This window comes from Camelus ferus, chromosome 5, assembly GCF_009834535.1.
Source record: "Camelus ferus isolate YT-003-E chromosome 5, BCGSAC_Cfer_1.0, whole genome shotgun sequence".
NCBI classification, from domain to species: Eukaryota; Metazoa; Chordata; class Mammalia; order Artiodactyla; family Camelidae; genus Camelus; species Camelus ferus.
Genome location: NC_045700.1, coordinates 71,815,953 through 71,841,185, shown reverse-complemented (window position 1 = coordinate 71,841,185; position 25,233 = coordinate 71,815,953). Strand labels below are relative to the sequence as shown.

The 25,233-nt window shown below is 38.3% G+C and overlaps 1 protein-coding gene across 1 annotated transcript in view; it reads right to left on the bottom strand.

The window, feature by feature from the left end:
- Positions 1 to 25,233, bottom strand: part of FTCDNL1 (formiminotransferase cyclodeaminase N-terminal like) — a 137,961-nt gene that overhangs the window by 3,158 nt on the left and 109,570 nt on the right. The window contains exon 6 of the transcript XR_004320071.1: positions 994 to 1,084. The gene's annotated coding sequence lies outside the window, so the exon portion shown is untranslated. The remainder of the gene's footprint in view (positions 1 to 993; positions 1,085 to 25,233) is intronic.

The following is a 25,233-nucleotide window of genomic DNA, read 5'->3' as shown; positions in this document are numbered from 1 at the left end:
GTGAAGTGTTTCATATTTAAATAATAAAAATATTATTTTTAAGTTTGCTTCTGATGGATAGGTCTGAAATGGCTAAAAAATTATATTTTTTATAAATGGGAAGGGGGTACATGAGAATATAACAAAAACGAGACTGATTCTAGACTGTGCACAACAGTAGTGAACAAGTGTCCTCTACTGAAAAGGACTTTAGAGATGGAAACTTCCCCCTTGATAGAAGGAAACATTAATGATGCAACTTGGATAGTATCTTCAGGCTTGACCAAGGGCTACTGGGAAAGGAAAGAGATGCTTGGCCTTCAGAAGAGAGTTGCTGAGATCTACCTGCAGAGGTAAGAAGCAAGGTAGGACCACTGCATTCAAGCTTTTGGCTGACAAAATCAGGAACCAAGAGACCATGGATTACTCTTTTAGCTCTGAGACTTCCCCGAGGTTATTTCTGTTGCTCCTTTCGGTTTCCCACGATTACCAATAAAATCTCTAAAATAATCTTTAAAAATAGTGTGCATTCTGAAGTAGTGATAGGAAATTGCTTTGCACTCTGCAGCCAGACTTAAATGTGGGGGGGGGGGGGGAATCACAAAGGATGGAGGGAAGCGACTACAGGAAAACAGAGGGGGCAGGCTGAGTCCCAGGGGCCTCTGTGAGGAAGACAGGAGAACTGGGCCAGCACAGGTATTCTGGGAATCCCAGACACAGTGAAGGATCAAGCCAGGAAACCACTGTCTCTTGGTTTCTAAAAATTCAGTTTTTGGTTTTTTTCTCCAAGCTTACGATCTACTTTAAAATCTATATTCTAGTAGGTAATAATTCTTTCTTACAACTTTTTTTTTTTTACAGTGCTTTCTAAAAGAATAATATTCTGGGTTCGGGAAATGCTGAGAAGTCCAGCTCACTAAGAAATAAATTCAACCTGATTACTTAACCAAACTTCCTGAGTGGCCAGTATATGAATTCATCTCCAAGTCAAGAATGAACAGAACACTGTCTTACCACATGTCATCATTTCCTGCCTTTAAGAAGGGATGAGAAAGACTTGTGTTGAACCAATTCAGAATATTTCAGGTAGGTCTTCAGCTGAAACCTAGGAATCAAAGCAAAAGAGAAGATAAATACATACATACATACACACATACATACAAACAAACAAAATTTGTGAGCTTCGGGAAACAAGTGGTGTGTGTGTGGGGGAGCTAATTTTCAAAGGTCTCCCTGCACCCCACATCCACTCTCCTCTCTTCTAGGACCTTTCCGCCTCTCTTCATTTCAGTTTTGAGTTAGGAATACTGGAACTGATCACTTTTCAGCCTCAATAAGTCCTTGCTAATTATTTTAACATTTCAGGTTCAGGAAACCCAAACCCAGTGTTTGCTAAGTGCTCCTTGCCTTGATTTGTATGCCCTCTTATATTTCAAGGGAAGTTGGGTCCATGTGTTTCTGATTCATTTTTATTTAACTCATCAAGACATTGTTTCATGAAGGCCATTTGATGTCCAAAGGTTCTACTGAACCTTTTGTTTGTTAAACCATAAAGCCTGTGCAGGAATACGCAGCTTATGACAAAAGAACAGAATTAGGAGACTCAGAGACTAGCCAGCCTACCTTTGCCCCCGCCGTGGTTGCACACAATGAAGAATCACTTTTCTAGGTATCTGTGTTATCTGGGTAGAGATAACAATGTTTAATGTAAGGTTTAGAGAATTTTATGATAAAATATAACTTAGGAGCATCTTTGTTAGAAGTAAGACATATTATAAACCAATACCAAAATAGCTCTAGAGTTGCAAGAATGAGTTTTTGCCTGGTTTTGAGGCTGTTATAGTAGTTTTCCTGCTCAAGTACCACAACTCAAAAGTAAAATTTCAAATGATGATTAGACGAAACATATTGTTTCCACCAGAAAGCATAGCCCTTACATGGCTTTGTTCACTGGGAGAATACGACATTTCCCACTGGTTTCCTTTCTAAGCTAACAATCACACCACAAATCTATTTAACAGTGTGCAGAAAGATAAGGGGTAGGGAATCTTTCTGTTTTTGACCCAAAGGCAGAGATTGTCCTAATATTTTATTTTGGAGCTCAGAACACTGAATTCAGATTCCTTCAAATGTAGCAGGTATCAACAGTGAAAAAAAAATTTATTCATTAATTCTAGCTTTCCACTAGGTTCATTATTTCTTCAGTCACTTGCTGTTCTGGGGTTACCAGGTAGCACCCAGAAAGTTTGCCACGCCTCCAGAGGGCATAACAGGATTCAAAAATCAGTTTTGACTGGGGTCAGTAGCAGAAATCAAGGGTGTTCTAATCAAAATGACAAGGAAGTTCAGAAAACATGTCCAGGCAAGGTAATGGAATCTGCCTTTCTGGCTTTTTGCATCAGCAAGTCATCTAGAAGAGAAGACAGTGGCCATGGGTTGATGGAGACTTTTGAAAATTAGCTTTTTACTCAAACCACTTGTTTCTGAAGCTCACAAATTTTGTATTGATTTATCTATTTACTTGCTTATTATCTCTAGATCATTTGATCACCAAGCTATGTCTTGGTGTCAGGCAAAGAAAGGGCCCAGTCAAACACACATAGTCACCATCCAGAACAGGCTGAGGCACACAGGTGGAGGGTCAATAAACACGGAGCCCCCTTGCCTCGGCATCCCAGGAAGAGGAGTGGCTGGACTGGGCACGGCCAGACACACCGTGGGTGTGCTGCAGGGGGAGACCAAGCCCCTGTTCTGTTCTTTCTCTAGGGTTCTCATGAAAGCAGCCTTGTGATAAGGGGTGGGCGGCAAAACAATCCAAGTTTTGTTAGCAGCTGCTTCAGGGAATGTTCATACCCGTGCTGAGTATACCAGCTACCCGGCACCAATGTCCCCGGGGAGACTTTATAGAAGAGGAGACGGGTCACTGACTCTCCTGCTGAGGTGACAGGTAGTAATTGATCCCAGCTGGCTCCTCCCAGGCAGTGGAGGGCCTTTTTGTCTCTCTGCAATTGGCAAGCTGTTGAGACCCACATAGGAGAGTATCTATCACTTGCCCAGGGAGTGGGATGAAAAAATCAGGAAAGACATAGCATCTGTATTTGATCCAAGGAAAACAAACAAACAAACAAACAACAAAGAAACAAACAAAAACCAACGGCTGGCCTTCTAGTGGGTTCACAGTCTGGTGAATGATGTCCAAAGACAGGTAATGACCACACAACAGAGAAAATGATCTTATAGAGGTGTGAGTGCCATCAGTGATACCACAAATGAGGCAGCGAGCCATTCTGGTGACAGGAGGGAGGGTTCTTGGAAACCTTTCCAAGGAGTACATGCTCATGTTGGGAAGGCTGTCGATGGTACAGGTGGAGGGAAGGGCATTCCAGGCACAGGGAAACATGGGTAATTAAGCAGGAACCCTAACTACAACCAAGACAAAGAAAGTTTGAAAGAAATAGACAAGTCCCACTCCTGCCCCATTTTCCATATTCTGGACGAGTCAAACCCTCAGAAGCTGAAGTCTAACAAGTGTATAGCAGTTTCCCCAAATTCCATAAACAACTAAGCAATACCAGGTCCACTTCAAAAGCGAAAATTCTATTAGACCCCGCTGAAGTCAAAAACTGCCCCTCAGATGTCCACCATCCCATCTCCTAGCTGAGTGGCCTCGTCACCGTCCTCTTCCCTGTGGTCACTGAGCAGGAGGACTGTTAGCCAGGCTTCCCTGGCCAGCTGGCTCTTCTGTCTCTTTCGGCCAGGAGTTGTTTCTGTCTCACCACCAAGCCAAGCCGCTTATATGTATTAAAAGGAGCAAAGAATTCCCTTCTGGTCAGGCCAAAGAACACAGCTCCTATAACAAGAATCAAAGCTTTGAAAATAAGAGATTCCTTCTTTTTAAGGTTCATCATATTTGTTTATAGTTGTTCCTGCTTCAGAATCCCAGAGGCTTAACACTGGTGGGGTCGCAGTGTCCTCTCCCCCCTAGTCCACACCCGCCAATGTTCTGGTTCACAGGAAAGCTGATATACTATCTCCTTTAGAAGCTCAAGTGACTCTGCCCTTAAAAACATCATTCTGCTTGTACCAGGGATGCCAGTGTCCTCTGACCACCTGCTAATCCTCTTCCATGATCACTCGGCAGCCCCTCTCCCTCTCTGACTCTCTTTCTTCCCAGGCAGGCAGTGAACAAAGCGACATCCTTGGGAGATCCGAAAGGCTTCAGGCTCTGAATTTTCATATTCATAGCTCTCAAACTGGCGAGAGAGGGTCCTTGCTTTAGCTATTTAGGTACAAATACAAGAAATGGGAAGAAAATTTAGAAGCACATAAATTTATACATGTAAATCTTAGCATGTTTTGAAAAGCATGATGCACTTAAATCTGGCTGAGATGCTAATTTAGCAAAAGGGTGTATTCAAAGATTCACTCTTGGTAGGGACGTGTTTTAGGAACAGAGAATATTTAGATAAATTTTTAGGCAGAATTCAGGAAAAAATCATCTATCTGCTTAAAAAACATCAGCTGAGAGGGTGAGGAGCTGATTTCCCAGAAAGGCTCTTAATTGCATTAAAGTTTATCAGAAAATTGCTTAAGCATTTATCAGGAATGCTGATTTCTTTCCAGAGGTTGGTTGCGAACTGCCTTACACACAAAAACCATTTTATTTCAGACCAAGTTTGACAGTTTTCTCCCACATTTACCTTTCCTTATGAACACTTCATGCTTTCTTAACATGTTTTGTGCCTGCGTGACCAGCCTTACCCCCCCACCCCTACCCCCTGCCACTTCCTGTCGCTTCGGGCCAAAATCAAATGTTCTCTCCTCCTAATAATGTTTTTATCTGTTCTAAACCACAGTCCTTTCATTGTACTTCTCTTACTTTTTATTGTTGTCTGCATTATATCTATTTTAACTGTAAGAAATTGTATCTTTTCCTTTTCATATACTCATTAATACTCAGTGAAGGTGAGACAAGTGTATATAACTAAATCCATAGTTTATGTGCTGCTTTGTAATGCAATCTTCAATATGTTGTACCTCAAAGGAGATATTTCACAACCTAAATTAAGGGTTGTACTAGATTAGATTCAGCGGCGGATAACTGAAAACGCCAAACAACAGTGCTAACAAGGTAAAAGTTAATTTCTCCCTCTATAATGGCTGTCTGGAGGTCACCAGTCCAGAGCTGATACAGTGATTCAATGGTCCTTCTATCTTGTGGCTCCATCCTCCTCTGTGTGTGGCTTCTTCCTCGTGGTTCAAGATGCAAGCTTGATCTTTAGCCATCACATCCTATTCCTGCCAGCAGGAAGGGGAGAATGGTAGATCTCTTCTTTGTTAGGGCACATCTCAGAAGTGGCACACAAAATTGTCAGACTGATTAGTGCACTGATAAGCCAAAGCACATCTGATTACACCCCACTAGCTGTAACTTACTTACATATAGCACCCGTGGCAAAAGAAAGAGAAATGTGAACAACTTAAAAACCGTGGGATTTCAAAATTATAGAATAGATAAACAAGATTACACTGTACAGCACAGGGAAATATACACAAAATGTTATGATAACTCACAGAGAAAAAAATGTGACAATGAGTGTGTATATGTCCATGAATGACTGAAAAATTGTGCTGAACACTGGAATTTGACACAACATTGTAAAATGATTATAAATCAATAAAAAATGTAAAAAAAACCCCCAAAAGCCATCGGTTCCACGCCTAAGGAAGAAAAGAGAACAAATGTTGAGGGATAGCTGGAAGTCTGTCCCTCCATAGACTATCCTAATGTTTACCAAACTTCACTGGTCCTATTTAATTTTTTTTTTTTTATGGAAGTATGGTTGACTTACAATGTTATGTTAGTTTCAGGGGTACAGTAAAGTGATTCATATGAATATATATATATATATGTATATGTATATTTTTTCAGAATCTTTTCCATTATAGGTTACTACAAGATATTGAATATAGTTTCCTGTGTTATAAAGTAGATCCTTGTTGTTTATCTATTTTATATAGAGTAGTGGGTATCTATTAATCCCAAACTCCTAATTTATCCATTGCCTCCTTCCCCTTGGGAAACCATAAATTTGTTTTCTATGTCTGTGAGTCTGTTTCTGTTTTGTAAATAAGTTCACTGTTTTAGATTCCACATATAAGTGGTATCATATGATACTTAATCTCTGACTAACTTCACTTAGTATGATAATCTCTAGGTCCATCTATGTTGCTGCAAATGGTATTATTTTATTCTTTCTTATGGCTGAGTAGTGTTCCATTGTGTATGTGTGTGTGTGTGTGTGTGTGTGTGTGTGTGTGTATCACTGGTCCTATTTTAATTTAACTTGTTTCTCTATACTCTAGCATATTTATTTCTCTTGGTTTCACAGTAAATACTAAGAGACTCCATTTTTTAATGTAGCAAAATATCAGTTTCAAGCTCTGGGAGACTATTTATTCTACAAATGTATATTATATATGCATGTGTACATAAAACATACATACATATAATAAAAATGATTACACTTTTATATAAAACACCATGGTTCCCAACTTTTTTGATCATGCACCACAATCAATAAACTTTAACCCCTGTGATATATTTACATGTAGCTATTAATATATTTTATAAATATACTACTATATTATATACACATTATAAAAATATCCACAAAAATGAAATTGAAGAGATGAAAAAAATGAACAGAAATTAAAGTTCTACTTTCTTCCTTCACACCAATGGACTTTCTTCGGCAAACACCCATCTCACAGATGTTAAATATCTTGACTTACGTGCTTTAGCCATCACACACATCATCATTTCAATTGAGAATTCAACTAAAACCTGACAGAGAAGGCTAGGACAAAATGCTAATGATATAAGTTGTTATACTGTTACATCCCACATGGAAAAGAAATAACCATTGTTGAAACTCCCACATTTTGGGTCTGACAAACAAATTAAGCATCTTGACAAAATGTCTGCATTGAAAACCCCATTTGGGCTTTTTCACAACATAGTTGAATTTGCTCAAGAGTTCAATGTCTTCTTGTTTATGAAGTTTTAATTTTACTACTATTGGGTTACTCAGATGGAATAAACAAGGAGCACTGCTGTTCTGCTCGTTGTGGTCATGAATTACAGGGCCCTGGAGAAGCAGGCTGAGCTACTTTGGAGTCTCGATTTCAACGTGCTGTGTGTACTATGTACACTTCTACACGGTGTGTGTGTAGACTTTAAAGCTTTTCAAACGAAGCTATAGTTGAAGTTGCTGGACCAGTCAAGTTGCATTTCTCTAAGGGCAAAGCCCAAAATTGACAGCTCTCATTTTGTGTTACAGAATAGAGCTGAGCAATCAGGACCAAGCAGACCCCGCCACAAAGCTACTCACTGATATCAATTACTTAGCCTAATTATCTTGACAAAGTATACTGTTTGTTTAATCTTTCATTTTCTGGAAACAGAAAGGCAGTAGGGACTGTACGAGAAAGTGATCATGCCATCTTGGAATTGCTAATATCTAATATGTAGACTTTTTAAACATTTTTTATTGATTTATAATCATTTTACAATGTTGTGTCAAATAATATGCAGACTTTTGAACAGACTCAGGCATGTACCCAACACCTTAAGAATTTTTTTAAAAAATTGAAAAGCAGCATAGAGAAAGTTCAAATATGGCTTTACAAAGAGAAATTTGGAAAGAGAACAGCTTAAGAGAGACAGGGGTTCTAAAAATGAAATTTTGACCACATTATGATGAATAAATGTGGAGATAAAGATGTCAGTGAGTCTGCCCAGAAACGCTCTGACGAGTTTAGAGTTTGCAAGAATACGTATATAAATGCAAGGAAGGTCATATAACCAAAGACACAAATTGTGAAATGTATAAGAAAATTGTCAGAATCGTTAATGTGCTGATAAGCCAAAGCTTACAGAAGTGACAAAGGCAATCAAACCTATCATCTCAGCTCTGTTTAGATCACAGATGTGAACAAGAAAGAAACGTACAGCACTGGAGAGGACGGTATAATGCGAGTAGATGAGAGAAGTGTTTCAATCAAGGAAAATTACCTTCAAAACTTAACAAGTCCAGCATGGGTTAAAAAGGTACGTGAATTTCCAGATAGAATGGGCTGCTTAAATGAATCTTACATTCCATCCCCAGAGGACGTGCACCCAAGGATTCTAAGGGAACTTGTAGGCGTGATTGTGAGGTGACTTGGGGTAATTGTTGAATCAAGTCTCCCAGGAAACTGGAATGGAACAACTCCTTGGATTTTCAGAAGGTGGACGACATGGAGTCTAGGAGCAGATTCTACAAACAGTAAATGAGTAGACCTGATGTTGTTATCTTGCAGAATTCCAGAAAGGACTATGAAACAAGCAGTCTGTCCACCATATAAAACAAAATGCTGATCAGTCGGATCTGCTGTGTATTCACAGTGAAAATCCACTTCAAGTGGGCTTCATTCTCTTTTTAGTAAAGTAAACAGATGAGCAGGTAATAGACACATACTATCAACATAGCAGAGAGGAACTCCTATAAGGCAGACTCTTTAAATACCAATGTGAGTAGCAACCTTTAAAGGTATGCCACAGAGGACTTTTTCTGTTTGAAAAAAAAAATTCTTTTCTAATTATATAAGCAACTTTTTAAAGCTTGTGGACACACAGTATTTCCTTGACTCCAAGATGTAGTTCGTTGTGAGATAATGTATCAATTTAAAAACAGCTTTTGAGTTGAGAAAGAAATTGTATTAAATGTATAATTTATCCTAGTAAGAAGCACTAAAATATAAAAAAAAATACATTAGAACTGAGAAAATATATACACAGACCACAGACACATACATATTTAGACGATTGAAATCATACATTTTATTCACTTGGTATTTGATTATAATCTTTGACTCCATGTCATTAAAAACTCTACAAGCATAATTACTAGTGAATCAGTCACAGATTATAATTTATTTAATTATTACTCTATTATTCTGAAATATTAAATTATTTTTAATAAACAATTTTGCAATTTATTATGAAGAAATATTTACCTGCATTTCTGATTATTTCCTTAGGGTACATTTCCAGAAGTAGAATTATTGAGTAAAAAGATGTTTTAACAATTATTGATACATAGTACTGAACTTATACTCAGAAAACTTGTACCAATTTACATTACCACCAGCAGTGATTTGAGGAAAAAGCCCATCTTTCCCTCATTCTGAATGATTTTCCTTTTCAAATTCTTTGTTGATTTGGTAGGTAAAAACAAGCAAACAAACAAATCTCAAATTTCTTTTTTATTTGGGTTGAATTTCATTGACTACAGTGACATTTCATATTTTTCCATATAAATATTACTATTTGTGCTTCTTTGGTGAATGCTATCTTGTCTTTTATTCCTTTTTCTAATGGAAATTTATTATTTTCCTTGACAATTATTATGTGGTTTTTATGTATCAAAGATAGTAACCATTTTCTGCTCTATTTGTCGTAAAGTTTTATGCTTTTGTATTAAACATTTGTGTCATTTTGCTTTAAATATACATATTCTTTTATCTTTTTTTGAAAAGCATGTCCTAACCTTGTTTAAAGCTTATCCTAATGAATATATGCTTTTTCATTGGAAAGTTTACAAAATTTACTTCAATTGTTGTATCTGATATTTGACCTTACCTTAGTACTTTGTTTATTCCTTTTGTTTTGGGGTAATGTTTTGCTGTTTATTTTGTGTGTGCCTGTGTTTTGCTCTATGATTGGTGTTTTGATTCCTTTTATCTTCCATAGTGATTTGGAACACAGACATCCTATTTTTTTATTTTATTTGTGATTGCTGCTAAGTGTTTCAAATCATATGTGAACCTATATTTCACAAAATATCAAATTCATCAATGAAACAAAACCTTTGATTCTCGTGATGTGATATTAAGAATTTGGCACGTTCTTAGTCTCCCCATCACTTCTCCCATACACTTCAGACCTTTATTGATACAACCTGAGATTTATAGCTAGATCACTACTACTAAATTACTACCTTTTCATTTTATACTTCTTAAAATAATTTTTAATATTTCCTTTTGAAGGAATTATTTTTACGTATAATTCTGTACGAATGTAACAGTGATTTTTTTCTCCTTAAATGTATGTTTATTTGGTTTCATTGCTTTCACTCACGAGCAATTATTTTACATTAGAATTTTTATATTTTGGATCCTTGATGTTTTATGTGATTCTCTGACAGCTAGATATTGAAAGGCCAGAACCATGGATGGGCCAAATGAAACTTAACAATAAAGATAGAGTAAAATGTGTAGCGTTGTCATTCCAGAGAGTGGACTCACTCATTCTCTGTTAACCTTTCTTTGCTTTCATTAAGTCTAAGTATGAAGTCCTCACATCTGTGTGTGTGTGTTTGTGTGTGTATTACTTCCCTATTACAAGCAAAATTTTGTAGCCCAAAATGAGCAAAAAGGGGAAAGCAACACTTCTTCCAAATGCTGTTGTTGGGTGTTGTGATGGTTAACTTTATGTGTCAACTTTACTGGGACACAGTGCCTAGATAAATGTGGTCAAACATTATTATGAATGTTTCTATGAGGGTGTTCTTGAATGAGATTAACATTGGTGGAATTTGAGTCAAGCAGATTGCCTTCCTTAATGTGAGTGGGCCTCATTCAATCAGCTGAAGGCCTGAAAAAAACACCACACTGACCTGTCCCAAGCAGGAGGGAATTCTGTCAGTCAACAGCCTTCAAACTTGAACTACTACATAAGGTCTTCCTTAGTCTCCAGCCTGTTGGCCCAACCTGTCAGTTTTGGATTTGCCAGCCTCCACAATCACATGAGCCAATTCTTTAAAACAAATCTCTCTCTCTCTCTCTCTCTCTCTCTGTCTCTGTGTATATAAAAATATGCATATATATATGTATATATATATATGCACTCACACACACACATCCTATTGGTTCTATTTCTCTGGAGAACCTTGACTAATACAGGTCTGCTACACCTTGTGGGTATAAAAAGACACTCTGAATTTGAAAGGAGGTCAGACTACATGAACCCAAGGCTCTGGTCCAATTCTAAGATTCTACGTACTTCTCCTAGGCTTTTGATTCCATGTATAAGTATACTACAGTGTCAACGTACACAGTGTTCATATGGGCAGGGTTGTAACTCACCAAAACTTTCAAATTTTGCAAATAGTAAAAAATATAAAGGAAGACTTTGTTTAATCGAGTGATGGTAGTCAGGACATATACATTATGTGTATTAGCAAAAACTGAATAAATTTTTCAACAAAAGGAAAAACTTGGTGCAATAGGTTTCTCATAGTCCTGTGCAGACCTTTCACTAAGAGAACACCCACCTCAAGTGGTTTATTCCTCATCAAATGGTACAGTGAGAATTCTTCTGTAGGAAGCAGTTTGCAGGTTCTTTCCAGAAAATAGAGAAGATAATCTGTCTTCTGGGAATTCATTTTTAAAACAGATTATTCAATGAATGTCATCATTTGGGTCCTCCATTCTGCAGCCTTGAGGAGGGAACACATTTTTTCAAAGACCTTAGTCCCTTTCATCTCTCCTCCCACTCTACAACTCCACTCAGGTCTGAAGTTTTGCTTCCAAAACTATATGAAATTTTAAGACTGAGATCTGATTCATCATAATCATTTCCACAAGGAAAGATCTTTTGGTGTCTTCCAAGTTAAAACAGCAATAGAAGGCCATTCCATGAAAACCACAATGACATCTTATAAATTGGGAATAATACATTAAAATAGAATTGGTATTTGGATGAAGTTACCAAAATAAAGAACAGAGAAGAACAAATGACTGTGATGAGCCATAATACATCATAAATGGGCTTTGGCTTAGACTCACAGACATAGAGGACACACTTATGGTTACCTGGGGTTAAAGAAGGTGGGGAGGGATAAACTGGGAATGTGAAAATTGCACCTCTTGGGAAGTGATGGAAATGTTAGCTATCTTGATTGTGGTGGTGGTCTCATTCAGTGTACACATCTATTAAAATTCATCAAAATGTACATCTGAAATATGTATAGTTTACTGTACAGGAACTGTACCACAATAAAGGGGTTAAAAAATAAAATAAAAATAAATAAATGGGCTTTGGCCTCCTGTTTACACTCACAACACAGTAAATAAACATTAGAGTCCTTATTGGCTACTCAAATATTCATATTTCCAAGTAAATCCAATTTCAAATCCAGTGTATCACTCAGTGGTCTATTTAAATTTCTTACAGCTTTACTAGGCTTGTTTTCAACATGGCCAGTGATAACCTCAGCTGACAAAGACATCCATATAATGAGGAAGTTGGTTAAGTGGCCTGAAAGATCCTAGCCAAATCTGACTCTTGAGCTTTCTCCTAGGAGGCTGCGATTGGCTGGTGGCAGGGTGGGGTGACCCATTCACATTCTTGACAGCATTTCCTTTTGATCCTAGATGTATTTTTGTATTCACAGACACATAAGATAATACCAGGCTGAGGCACCAAGACCTTTAATTCCCTGTGGAAATCGTAATCCTCCATCTTTTGTCCCAGAGCTCATATTGTCTATAACAGTTTGCCCAGGGATAAGCAACAACCAGCAAAGTCATGATGTTTGAAAACCAGGAGGACTGAGAAGTGTTCAGTTTGTGCATCTGAGGATCTGCTATCTGTTCTTTCTTGTAGGTGCCCAGAGGGCAAGGCCTCTGCCCACTTTAACTGTTACTACAATCCACAATACAGAATGAGTGGCCTTTAGGTGCTTAATGAACACTATCAGGTAATTGGAGTGTTGATGGGTAACTATCTCTGATGTTACTAATTGCCAAAGAATTAAACTACATTTATACTTTCAGTAATTATCTCCCACGCCAAATTGTTCCCATATGGACCCAAACATTGCATTTTTAGGCTGGATTCACACGATAGCAGTGATTACTTAATTATCCTACTGTGAGCAGAGCCCAGTTCTCAAAAGACACACATTTCACAACTTAGAAGACAAATCTTGGTCTGCCATAGGTATTATTACCCAGTACTTGAGGATGGAGGTGGGAGTGGGAGGCAGAGGTCTTTACTGAAGACTATAACAACCCTCAGTTTCCAGAGCTACGGCACTTAAAATTCCACACCTTTTTAATAAAACAGTTGTATTGCTAACTCATCTCGAGTTTGTAACCTCAAATAAGGTAATGAGGTATACACACACACGTGTGCATGTTACATCAATAACATTTTTGAATGAACTCAGTACACCTTTAAATAATGAATCTGAGGCTATTGACTGGAATAAGGCATATACTGCCAGGGACTCAGGCATGCTCAGCAGACCACAGCCCTCCTTTCCTCTCCTCGGTTAATATGGGCAATTTCCAAATTCTCTGGATCAATTACCCACAGTGTTAAATAGGAACATTTCTATTGAGTTTCAGATTAGCTGTCAATTTAGTTGGCAGGGGGAGGGAGAAGATAAAGGAGGGAAGTTTTTATATATATTATAGTATAAGTTGCTTACAATCTTTAAGGAACATTTCACTTTTAAGCATGAGTATAAATAAAGTTTCTTTCTAAATATTATTAATTCAGTAAAGAACAACTTGAGAAAATGTACATGCTTTTTTTAAGTGTGGCCAGAGACAGGTGGCATACCTAGGAATAGATTTAAACTGCAAATGATAGTTATTCTTACGCTTCTTCACAAACAGACAAAGGTTTCTGTGGTTTTTCTTTCTTTCCATTGAGCCTGTAATCTTTTCTGATGATCATTTCATTAGAATGTACCGCATGCTGGTTTATATTTCCTCTGTGCAGTTGGTGCTTCCTCCATGCTGATGTTAACCTTCCCTTTCTCTAGACTGATCTTGACTTGATTGAAATAATGCGGAGTCAAAATGGTAGCCTAAAAATGTAAAACCTTTTATTCCAGAATATGATGTAATCAGCGTCAGTAATCTCCAGTGGAAACACTATTACAAGGAGAAACCCCTACTTGGAGGCCTGTAACCAGAGGAAATATTCAGCCAACACTGACCACAATTTTTGTGCCTTTGGCAAGAATACACCTCAAGTGACAGAATTTTGGAAATAGAGCCTCAGATTGGATGAAAGTACCTTTATCCAAATACTGTACTCCCCCAAGAGCCATCTAAGACCCTCCCCCCCCACACACACATCAGCTTTTTTATCTTTACTTCCGATGAGGGCGTTCTAGCCATTCTATTCTGTTCACTTAATTGCACAGGTCTTTCTGAGCCAAGCATCTCCTAGAATGTACAGGTAATTCCGTTCTTACTGTGTGGCTGATCAAGGTTAGAAGCTCGCTATAACTGCCATGTGCTCATGCATTCATATATAAGGGGGAAAATTAAAGCAAATCTCTAAGTAATCCACATAAGTTATAATAGATTCACCTAATTCAGTTAATCAGTGTTTTTAAAACACTATGTTTCTGACTCAAAGACATAGAATATAGACTGTGGTTGCCAGGGGGAGGCAGATGGGAAGGGATAAACTGGGAGTTCGAGATTTGCAGATACTGACTGGTATCTATAAAACAGCGAAACAACTTTATACTGGGAAATATATTCAATATCTTGTAGTGGCTCATGGTGAAAAAGAATATGGGGATGAACGTATGTGTGTTCATGTATGGCTGAGGAATTGTACTGTGCACCAGAGGTTGACACAGCATTGAGGACTGACTATACCTCAATAAAACAAAAACAAAAACAAAAACAAAAACACTATGTTTCTAATCCAATGTTGCAGGAGTACAGAACCCAATTTTTGCACCCAAGAGATTTTCATAAACCAAATGCAGAATACAAACTCACAAACACAAACATGACAACAAAACAACTCACATTAAAATACAGGATAGCACCCCAGTGTTCATAGCAGCACTATTTACAATAGCCAAGACATGGAAATAGCCTAAATATCTAAATATCCACCAACAGATGACTGGATAAAGAAGTTGTGGTATATTTATATAATGGAATACTACTCAGCCATAAAAAAGAATGAAATAATGCCATTTGAAGCATCATGGATGGACCTGGAGATTGTCATTCTAAATGAAGTAAGCCAGAAAGAGAAAGAAAAATACCATATGCTATCCCTTATATGTGGAATCTTAAAAAAGACAAATGATTATTTATAAAACAGAAACAAACTCACAGATACAGAAAACAAACTATGGTTACCAGTAGGGAAAGGGGTGGGGAGGGATAAATTGAGAATTTGAGATTTGCAGATACTAACTAACTACTATATATAAAATAGATAAACAACAAGTTTATATTATATAGCACAGGGAACTATATTCAATATCTTGCAGTAACCTATAATGAAAAAGAATATGAAAACAAATATATGTATGTATATGGATGTCTGAACTATTATGCTGTACACCAGAAATTGACACAACATTATAAACTGACTATATTTCAATTAAAAAAGACAATGCATTAAAAAAATGCATAGTAGTAGAAGTTCAGAGAAAGGAAAACTAGCCCATGACAATCAAACCAACTGAAGCCATCACAGGCCCTCCTTGCTCTGACGTGTTCATGGCAGCTCTAGGCTCCTATTCACTTTGTAAATGACAGAGATCTGACTAAAGTTTTAGTTTTGGAGCATGAATAGTATGGAACATAAATTCTATATTTTACTTAGTGGACAATTGGGGAAATTTCAGTTAACAACTGAAACCCAGTGTGAGGCAAGCCAGAATACTTGAGGAAGTGTCCCAAACTTACTGCAAATCCCCAAAGGAAGTCGGTGGATCATCTCTACTGTTTATCAGGAGTGTGAACAGAGATACGGTCATGGTGGTAAAAACCAATTGGTTTTCCAAAAGAAAACCTCTGGTAGTCAAATTTATTTTTGTCATGCGCTATGAATAAAATGATACTCGTAGCACTGCATAGTTTAAATTATTTCCTGGAGTGCAGTGGGCTTTGGAACTCAGTGATCCCAATTTTAAACTAACTCTAAGGGGGCAAAAGGAATTGGCACTTCACAGTGAAGCATTTCATCACCTACTCCGCCTTAGCTGCCAAAAAACTCTTTATGTTTTAGGCACAAAAGTTCCATTACTTTAGCCTGAGATTGAGTTTCATCACGCTATAGGGTCGGTTAACACCCTCCAAGGGAAAGAATCCAAATAGACACTTGATAAGCTATCTACTATGTGTCAAGTTCATGCCAGTTGATTAGAAGAATGTATTCTAAAATGACTGACAGTTCTTTGACAATACCCACTTATTACCTGTCAAGCTGCAAGGTATGCTTTTGATATACAGGAGTGAAATAATATTGAAATAAAGCAAACTCTAAGTTAAAACAGGAGTTATGCTGTTCCAAATGGATCCCAGATGACTATGAAAAACATATTTGTCTGGGTAATAACAATTATATAAGTGATACATGGTTATTACATAGATGACAAACTTCAATGCAGTATACTACGTAAGTGCTTCTACCCTATTAAAATAAAAAAACAATCCTGAACTCAGTAACTTGAATGAAATAGAAATATGGACTTATCAATTTAGAGAGCAATACATGGCAAAAATTTTCCATTAGAATTAAGGACATGACTTATTTCCTATAAGTTAGGAGGCTTACCTCTGAGCTGCAGACCCATACATTAGAAGAAACGTGTTATAATTGGTTCACTTTGGGTTAAATGAGTGATATTTTTAACAAATGAAGCCTGTTATTTTGTAGCTGAAGTTTACCCTGCTTTCCTACAGCTTCACAAACTTTCCATTTTAAATTACAAAACTTCCATGCTAATTATAAACTTTTATCTTTAAAACCGGTGCTGCCTTTTAATCATTTGCTGTAGTTGAGGTTGTTATTTGTTTTTTTGGTTTTTTTCCTAAAACTTTATAGAAGATGGCACTGTTCTTAATTTTGACCAAGGAAGATTTTACTTGTCTAGCAGAAGCTCAAGGTTTTATTCACTCCAGGAAGTCTTGGGCAAAGGCAGAATTTATTGCAAAGCAAAAAATATTTAAACACAAGAATTTATACTCACAACACACAAATGTTTATCTATGTCAACAGAGGAAATCGAAGTTTTTATTTTTTCCGTACCTGTGGTATGTATTGGGTGCTAGTTCTCCCTTTTCAAAATTAGCCTCTGCCTCAAGGAGTGAAGCTGGAGTCAGCTCAGGGGCCAGCTGGTCAACGTGATTCTCTGCAGTGCTGTAAGCTTGAAACTCTGTGCCCTGGAGGTGGAGGGTAGAGCAAGGTGCAATTCTATCTCTCCAGGGGCCCAAACTGTAAAATACATGCAGCCCAGGGATAGCTGTTCAGTAGCCTTAACCTCGAGGGATAAAGAAACACGGGAAAGGAAAGAGCCACAGGACATGCATTCACTCAGGTCACTAAAGTACTAAGTGTAAATAATAATAACAATAATAACTGTGATTTCTTGTGCTCCATGGGACCAGGCGTGCCGCTATGTGCTTCCTCCCTCTGTGTGATTAAGTGTTTTTGTCTACATTTTACAGAGGCTGAAAGAATGTATATAACTTATTCAGTAAGTAGTGATGGAAGCATGATTTGAAACAGGGACGGCTCATCCCAAAGCCAATGCTTATAACCCAGAGGTTTTCGAACACTGATCTGTAGACATGAGAGTCACCTATGAAGTTTCTTCAGAGCATATTATCTGGTTCCAAAAGCCAAAGAATTTGATTCTGTGAACCTGGAGGCAACCTGGGAATCTGGTGCCTTCTTTTTTTAACAGTTCCCCCAAGTGATTCTGACCCTGATCCAGATTTAGAAACCGCTGCTCTAAGCAGTGCTTCCAAGCCTGCTCACATCAAGTCACATGGATAAGGATACTGCTGTGGTTCACAGGGGAGTAGACAAAGCTGCTCCCAGGCAGACGTGAGAGGTCCAGAGCCTCCAGCTGGCACTGGTCCTACCCAGGCCTGAGGAGCCAACATCCCAGCACACAGGGAAGCCAGTCCCAGAACACTAGTGGGATTGGCATCACCTCAGGTAGGATTTCCCAATCCCAGGCAGACTGTGAGAGGCCTACGCTGCTCCATGTTTTGATCCTGTTACACAGGGAAACAAATATGAGAAACCGAAAGGTCCCAACTTCGCCATGGCTTCACACAGTTTCTGAGTCCCCAGCCTGCTCCCAGGAAAGAAAGGTTCTTGTACTGAGATGTGCCTTACGCATTGGTCTCAGTATTGGCCAAGGAGCTAATTACCTTCTGGGCCGAACATAAGGCGCTCAGGCTTAGAAGTGGGAGGGTGGAGAAGAGGAAAAGGGAGAGAATTTTTCTTCATTTGGTCCAAGAAAGTGATTTTTATAACCTTGAGAAGAGAAAGAATTAGATTATAAGCTAGCAAATACTCAACAGATGAATGGGTTTCTCTGTTGTGGGGAAGGCAGAAAAATCAACATATAACTATAGTGGGAGGGGGGTGCAGGCACCATGGAGGTACTTGCAGGCAGCCCAAAGGACATGGTGGTCCCCCCAGAGGATGGGGCAGGGCAGGCAGGGGAAGTTTCTCCCGGGAGAGCCTCTCTGAGGTCAACTCTGAAGGGTCAATGGGAGTTTGCCAGTCACAGAAAGGCAGAAGGAATGCCGGAGAGAGGGCCCAGCACATGCAGTCAACACTGTAAGCTCTGCACGAGCCGGGACCAGGTCTTGGTCTCCCCTGCATCAAGTACTGAAGTAGGAACATTGTAGAGATTCCAAAATTATGTGTTGGATTGAAACAAAGGACAGAAATTGAAAGCTAGAATTTCAGGAATTTTAGGTAGTTATGCTTCAAGCTCACGGCCTCCTGTGTCTACTTGAATTTACTCCAGGTTCTGAACTTTTGGACCCAGTGAAATTTGCATGCCCAAAGTGTACAAGCTTAAGCACTTTTCAAAACAGCTAATTTCCATCAGATAAGCTTATTAAAATAGTAAAAAGACCCACATATATAAATACAGTTCTGAAGTCAAGAAATAAAAAAGAATAGTAGTAACCTATAATGAAAAAGCATATGAAAGCGAGTATCTGTATGTATATGTATGACTGAAACATGCTGTACTGCAGAAATTGACATGTTGTAACTGACTGTACTTCAAATAAATAAATAAATAAATAAGTTAATTAATTAAAAATAAAGAGTAGTTTCATGGCTATGAGTAAAATGGTTTTAAGAGGTTTATACAAAACAAGAAAAGTGTGGTGCATTGGTTTTGGTTAAATGTTTTGGTAAAAAATAGATATGGCCAATTTTATCAACACTAAATAATTACAAATGACATAATAGCCACACATTTTTCTATGTAAATACTTTCTTCAGAAATAACTAAAAATTACTTTAGCCATGCCAGTATTATAGATGGTAAAGTAAGTCCAAGAATATTGTGAAACTGGAAATAAATTTGTTTTTAGTTTGGTTCCTTTACCAGAATTCCTCAAATTTGGGATTGAAATATCATTTGCATTTACAAAACTATTTTATACTGTTCTTTTGTCACATTTTCATAATATGAAGGGCTCTGCCTTGAATGTAAATTATATTTAAGGTCACTCATTATCATTTTAACAAATATTACAGTGTTCTCAACTCTCTTCCTCTACACCACACACATTGTACATAACTTAATGACATTGGTATTTAATGGGCACCTATCTCTTAACTTTAAAAGAGCAAATTATTAGCCAATCAACAGCAGAGCAAGAGACACAAAAGGTTTTACTAATGACATTCTGGGCTGACTCAAAATTTTCTCCACTCACGCATCTGTATTCTTGAAATAGCTTCTATTAAAATATAACAACACTCATAAGGTATATTCTATGCGATTACCTTAAAATTTAGAGCAAAGTAGTGAAGGTGGCAAAAGAAAATGTGTGAGACCAAGAATGGCAAACGATGACGTTTCCTAGAATTTTTTCTTTTTTTTTTTTAATGTAACATAGATCAAACTAGCTTCATTCTTCTGAGGCATCAATGATACTCCACCAAGCATTAATTTTAAAGCCTCAAGCCACCTTGAGTCACTCAACAGAAACAAAAATCGAAGCAGGGGGCAGAGAAGACTAGCAATTTTTTTTTTTTTTTTGTAAAGAAAGGCAACTGGAGAAAATAAGATGTGTTTTGTTCCACTTAGAAATATGACTCTTCACTTTCCCAGTCTAACCAAGGCTTGTCCTTATAATATGAATAATATAGCTGTAACTCATCAGAATTGTCTACATTTTAATTTGAAAAATAGTTCCTATGTTAATCTTTAATAGCTTGTCTTCTGGACCCACAGAAAGAGTTACAAAAGAAGTCATTTCAGTGGCCTAATTAAGGCCTACGAGAAGCGTATTTAGTAATGTGGTGCCGCTCCCCTCTTCATCCAATGGCCTCGCTGGGATACAGATCCACCATTTGATCAGCGCATCTGGCCCCAGGGGCTTCATGGTCTGCAAGCCACAACCTACTAATAAGCACCCTCCAGCTTGTATGCTAAACAGATCAGTCCTGGCAGGCACCCAAAAACTCCAGTCCTTGAAACTTGGGGCTCTTTAACTTGCACGGCCTATTGTGTGGCAAGCAAGAGAATAAACTATGTGCCTCATAAATGCAGAGCAATTATGGATCAGTTAGTAATACAGCTGTGGCTCAAAAGATTGCTTACCTAAACCAAATCGAGGCCTAATTTATTTTTGTATTGTCTTTGTTAGAAACCAAACAAACAGCTCTACACAGCTTGTATACTCAGTAAAGAAAACGGCTGCCCTTTCCTTATACACAAGATGGCGACCAGTGGCTAAAAGAAACCATCCTCAGTAGCTGAAGGTCTTCTTCTAGAACCAAGCCATTGCTTGTTGTAGATTCATTAGGTGGTTTAAGGAAACATGGTAGGTAGAGTGATTTCACTGATAGACGCTCAGTGCGTCAGGGGTCGGGGGGCTGCCCGGTGCTGTCTCTTGTTGTGGGTGCCAGGTAAGACAGCACCAACTTCAAGCATGAGGACGTGAAAATGAAGTAGCCTTCATTTACAAAGAAACGGTAATGTAGTTTGAGTTTGTGAGCATTAATCTGTTAACAATTATGATGTGTGCAGGTAGACCTTTTTGGGAAAGCACTCTTTTAATCAAATTAATACTTGCCAACTTATGAATCCATATGATACACAAACAAACAAACTAAAACACATTAGGTTTGTAGATCTGTTAGCATCAATCTACCTGGACGTGGCTAGTGTAACAACAGCATGCACTTTTTACTCCGTAACTAACATTTTCCTACTGTTTGAGCATCTACACAATGATGAGAGCCTTAAGTAACAAATCTTAGACCTTTGGGAACATGTTGTGAGGAGACTTGATGATCTTAATTTTAGAAATCTATAATTTTGAAAACATCTCCATGGGTAATAATAGATAATAAAAACATGGTAAGGCTTGTTTGAAGGAGATGGCATCTAGAGCTGGTTTCATTATTTGTTTACCATGTGCCCTTAACCAAGTAACATACTTTACTGAACTCCAGTCTACTCATCTGTAAAATGGGGGTAACCTATTCTGACTAGCTAAGGGATGTTGAACAGGAGAAGTAAGTTAACGGAGTGTAAGTACTTAGTAATACGCAGACACCTACAAATGTAAACTCTTGCTGTTGGTAAACAGAAACAAACTTAGAGAACTATGAGGTACAGATTTGTGAACCACTGACAGGTTGGTTCTATTCCACACGTCTTTTACCTTCTTTGGGTCAGTGACTACCCAGGAGACGTTCTTTTCATGTCAGAGGGAAGAGGCTTAAAGCACTGGCCCAGAATGCACACACTAACATTGCCACCCATATTCCACTGGCCAAAGCGAGCCGAGTAATCAAGCCCAACATGAGTCGGGCAGGGAAGTATATTTCATTTCAGTGGGAGGAGCTTCAAAATTACAGGGCAAGGGCCCTTGGTGAGTAATTCTAATATAAGGAAAGCATGACAAACTGGAACAATGACCCAATCTACTATACATGTTTTTAAAAGTGAGCTTGTATTTTAGTTTTACATACTTTAAACACTATTAATAACTTTTACTTACACTCTTAAATCACCCATAACTTAAATAACCCATGTGGCTATTGAGCACTTGGAATATGGCTAGCCCAAACTGAGATATGCTGGAAGTGTAAAATACATATCAGATTTTGATGACTTTGCAAAAACAAAGAAAAGAAAAAGAATGTAAAATATCTCGTAATGGTCTTTATACATAAAGCTATTTCCACTGAACTCTTAAACCAAAATTAGAGCCATGGCATGGCAACACGGGTAAGGAAGAAAAAACATCGGCAAACCCTCCCTTCCCTGAAGAATTCTTGCTGCCTTTATTGGAATAAGTGAATTCTATTCTAAACCAGCTCCCTCAAAATAAACAATATCAGAATGGAAATCCTTAGCATACTCAGTAAGTATTTTCTCAAATGTGTATCTCAATTTTTGGTAAATGGATATTAGCAGATCACCCTCAGCATGGATTTTGAAATGACTCTGAATCAGTTCTGATTTCTTAGGACTCTTTTTCTGATGGCCCCTCAGAGGTCAATTGAATCCTGCCTTTAGCAGAATACAACTCTGCCTGGGAAGAACTTTGCACAGTGTTTCTCAAATTTTGAAAGGTGAGGAACGAAGGAATTCTATAATGTAGGTAATTGTTGCTATGTCCATTCATATCTCCCAACACATTCCTCCAAAAATAAAATAGTAATAACAGAAAACTACAAAAAAGCATGTCCTCGGCATGAATAAAAGACAGAGGGTCTAAACTTCAAATTACAGGAGGCGAAAAAGTAAACATCAAATGCTCCTGCTGCCCAAGTCTCCATGGGGAGAAGGGCAGTCTGGTGAGGACTGCAGGGAAAAGAGGGCAGAGGCCATAGACTGACCCAACATCACAGGAAGGGAAAGTACACTCTACATGCAAAAATGCCGGGAAGGAGTCCTTGTGGATCAGAACCAGAACAGGGAAGAGACTGAAAGTCCATGCAGGACTTGAGGTGACATCTTGGGAAGGCAACTTTTCCAGGCAAAGGGTGGTGGCTATAAAGAGAAGGGAGAAGTGCTTTTAGAAAATTACACAGTGAAGAGGGAAAAAGCAAGACTAGGAAACTTAGGATCCTTAAAAAGACAAAAGAATATGTTTCAAAAAAAATCAAAGAACAAACAACTTCCTTCCATCAATGCCCTGAACACACACAGACACACACAGACAGACAGACACACAGACAGACAGACACACACACACACACAGCCAAACAGTTGGAAAAAAAATCCATACTGTGCTACACTGACAACAGAGGGAGCTCTTGAACTAGGAATCTTGCAAATCACCCCAAATCACCAACCCTAGCCACAGAAATGCAGAGATGCAAGCAATCTTTATTTAAGCCCAAAATACCATAAACGAAGAATAAAACAATTCTGCTGATGAAAATTACTACCTTCTCTCCCACTACTCCCTACTGTGTGCTGGCAAGTCAGAGAACTGAGGTTCCACAGAGGTCTTCACTCAGGAGTCTGGACTGTTCTGCTAGGACACCCTGCTCAAATAAATGTTTGCCTGAGGTCACGGCCACAGTAACAACAAATGGAAGCACAGAGCCCAGGTAGAAGATCATGAGAGGGAGATATTGCTGGATTGCTTTAGGAAATGTGGTGAAAATAGTAGGATTCAAGGTATATTTTAAAAGTATCACCAGAGTTGTTGATGGACTGGATATGAGATGAGGAGGAGAAAAGTAAGGAATAGAGACCCTAGGGCTTTGGTCTGGACAGCTGAGAGAATGTAGGTAATATGGACTGAGATAGTATTGGGATAAGTGAGTGAGAAGTAAAAATTTGGTCACATTAAGTTTTAAGTGGCTTCCAAATACCCTTTTTTTTTTTAATTTCATGGGTTTTGATACTATTATAAATTGTGTTGTTTATTTAATTTCAACTTCCCGTTGTTTAGTTCTATAATTTAGAATTATACTTTAGTTTCATACATTGACCTTGTATCCCACTACCTTGCCTAACTCACTTTCAGTAAGTTTTTTATAGCTCCTTTAGGATTTTCTACATAGATCATCATGTATCTATGAGTAAAAGCAGTTTTATTTTGTTCAGTTTGATAGATATGCCTTCTATTTCTTTTTTCTTGCCTTATTGCTCTGGCTTGGACCTCCAACATAATGCTGAATTGACGTACTGTGAGTGTACTTGCCTTGTTCCTACTTTAAAGGAACAGCATGCAGTGTGGTTCTGTGTAGATGCCCCTTATCAGGTTGATCAGGTTCCCTTCTGTGTCAGTTTGGCTCCTCGAAGAAGCAGAAGCCAAGATGGGATTAGATGTGCAAGGGATATATTGGAGGAAATTCCTGTAAAGGAAAAGAGGGGAGGTAGTGAAGTATTCAGGAGAGACTTCATATAAGCTGTTGATCTGACACCTATGAAAGGAGAGTAGAAAGTCTTGGCGTCTAACCAGGTGGTATGAAAAAAATCTTTCTACTTGAGGAGACTGAGTTCATGGTAATAAGGTCCTTCTAATGCTGGGATTACTGCACGTGCCCATTTACAGTTACAACAGGGCAAAGGAGTACCAGGGACTGCTCAAATGGAGCACCTGGGGTCCACATGTTTTCTACCTGTCCCCATTGTATAACAGCAGCCCTAAATCCGCCTGCTGATTGGAGTTAATTATCCCTGCTGAGAGAGTGATTCCTCTTCTTGCTTGTTATTCCGTGTACACAAGAAGTCAAGAGTGCCCTGGAGGTAACTATAAGCCATAGTTCAATGTGACCTTTGCTGTGTACCATGGTAACAGTGCACCTTTTTGGGTATCAGAACACTGCAGAACCCAGAGATGCAGAGATGGGAATACAAAATCCCAGTGGGTAAGTAAGGTTGGATGTTGAGAGCTGGGGGTAGTTAGATTTGCCTTGAAAGTAGAAGTTCATGCTGGTGAGATCATACATAGCTTCCATCTCTGTCACCCTGGCACCCTCTTAATATTTCCAAGCATAGTCATTCATGGGATGTAAATACTGAAAACTGCTAATGTCAACTGGCCAACCCATTTTATCTGCTGATTGAGACTTTTTGTTAATGTATGATATAAAAATCTTCACACTTCCTGTCAACCCCCATATGCTCATTCACATGCCTTCATCCTAAATCTCTTGTTTCCTAGTTCTTTCCCTTTCAGGTCCCTGACAAG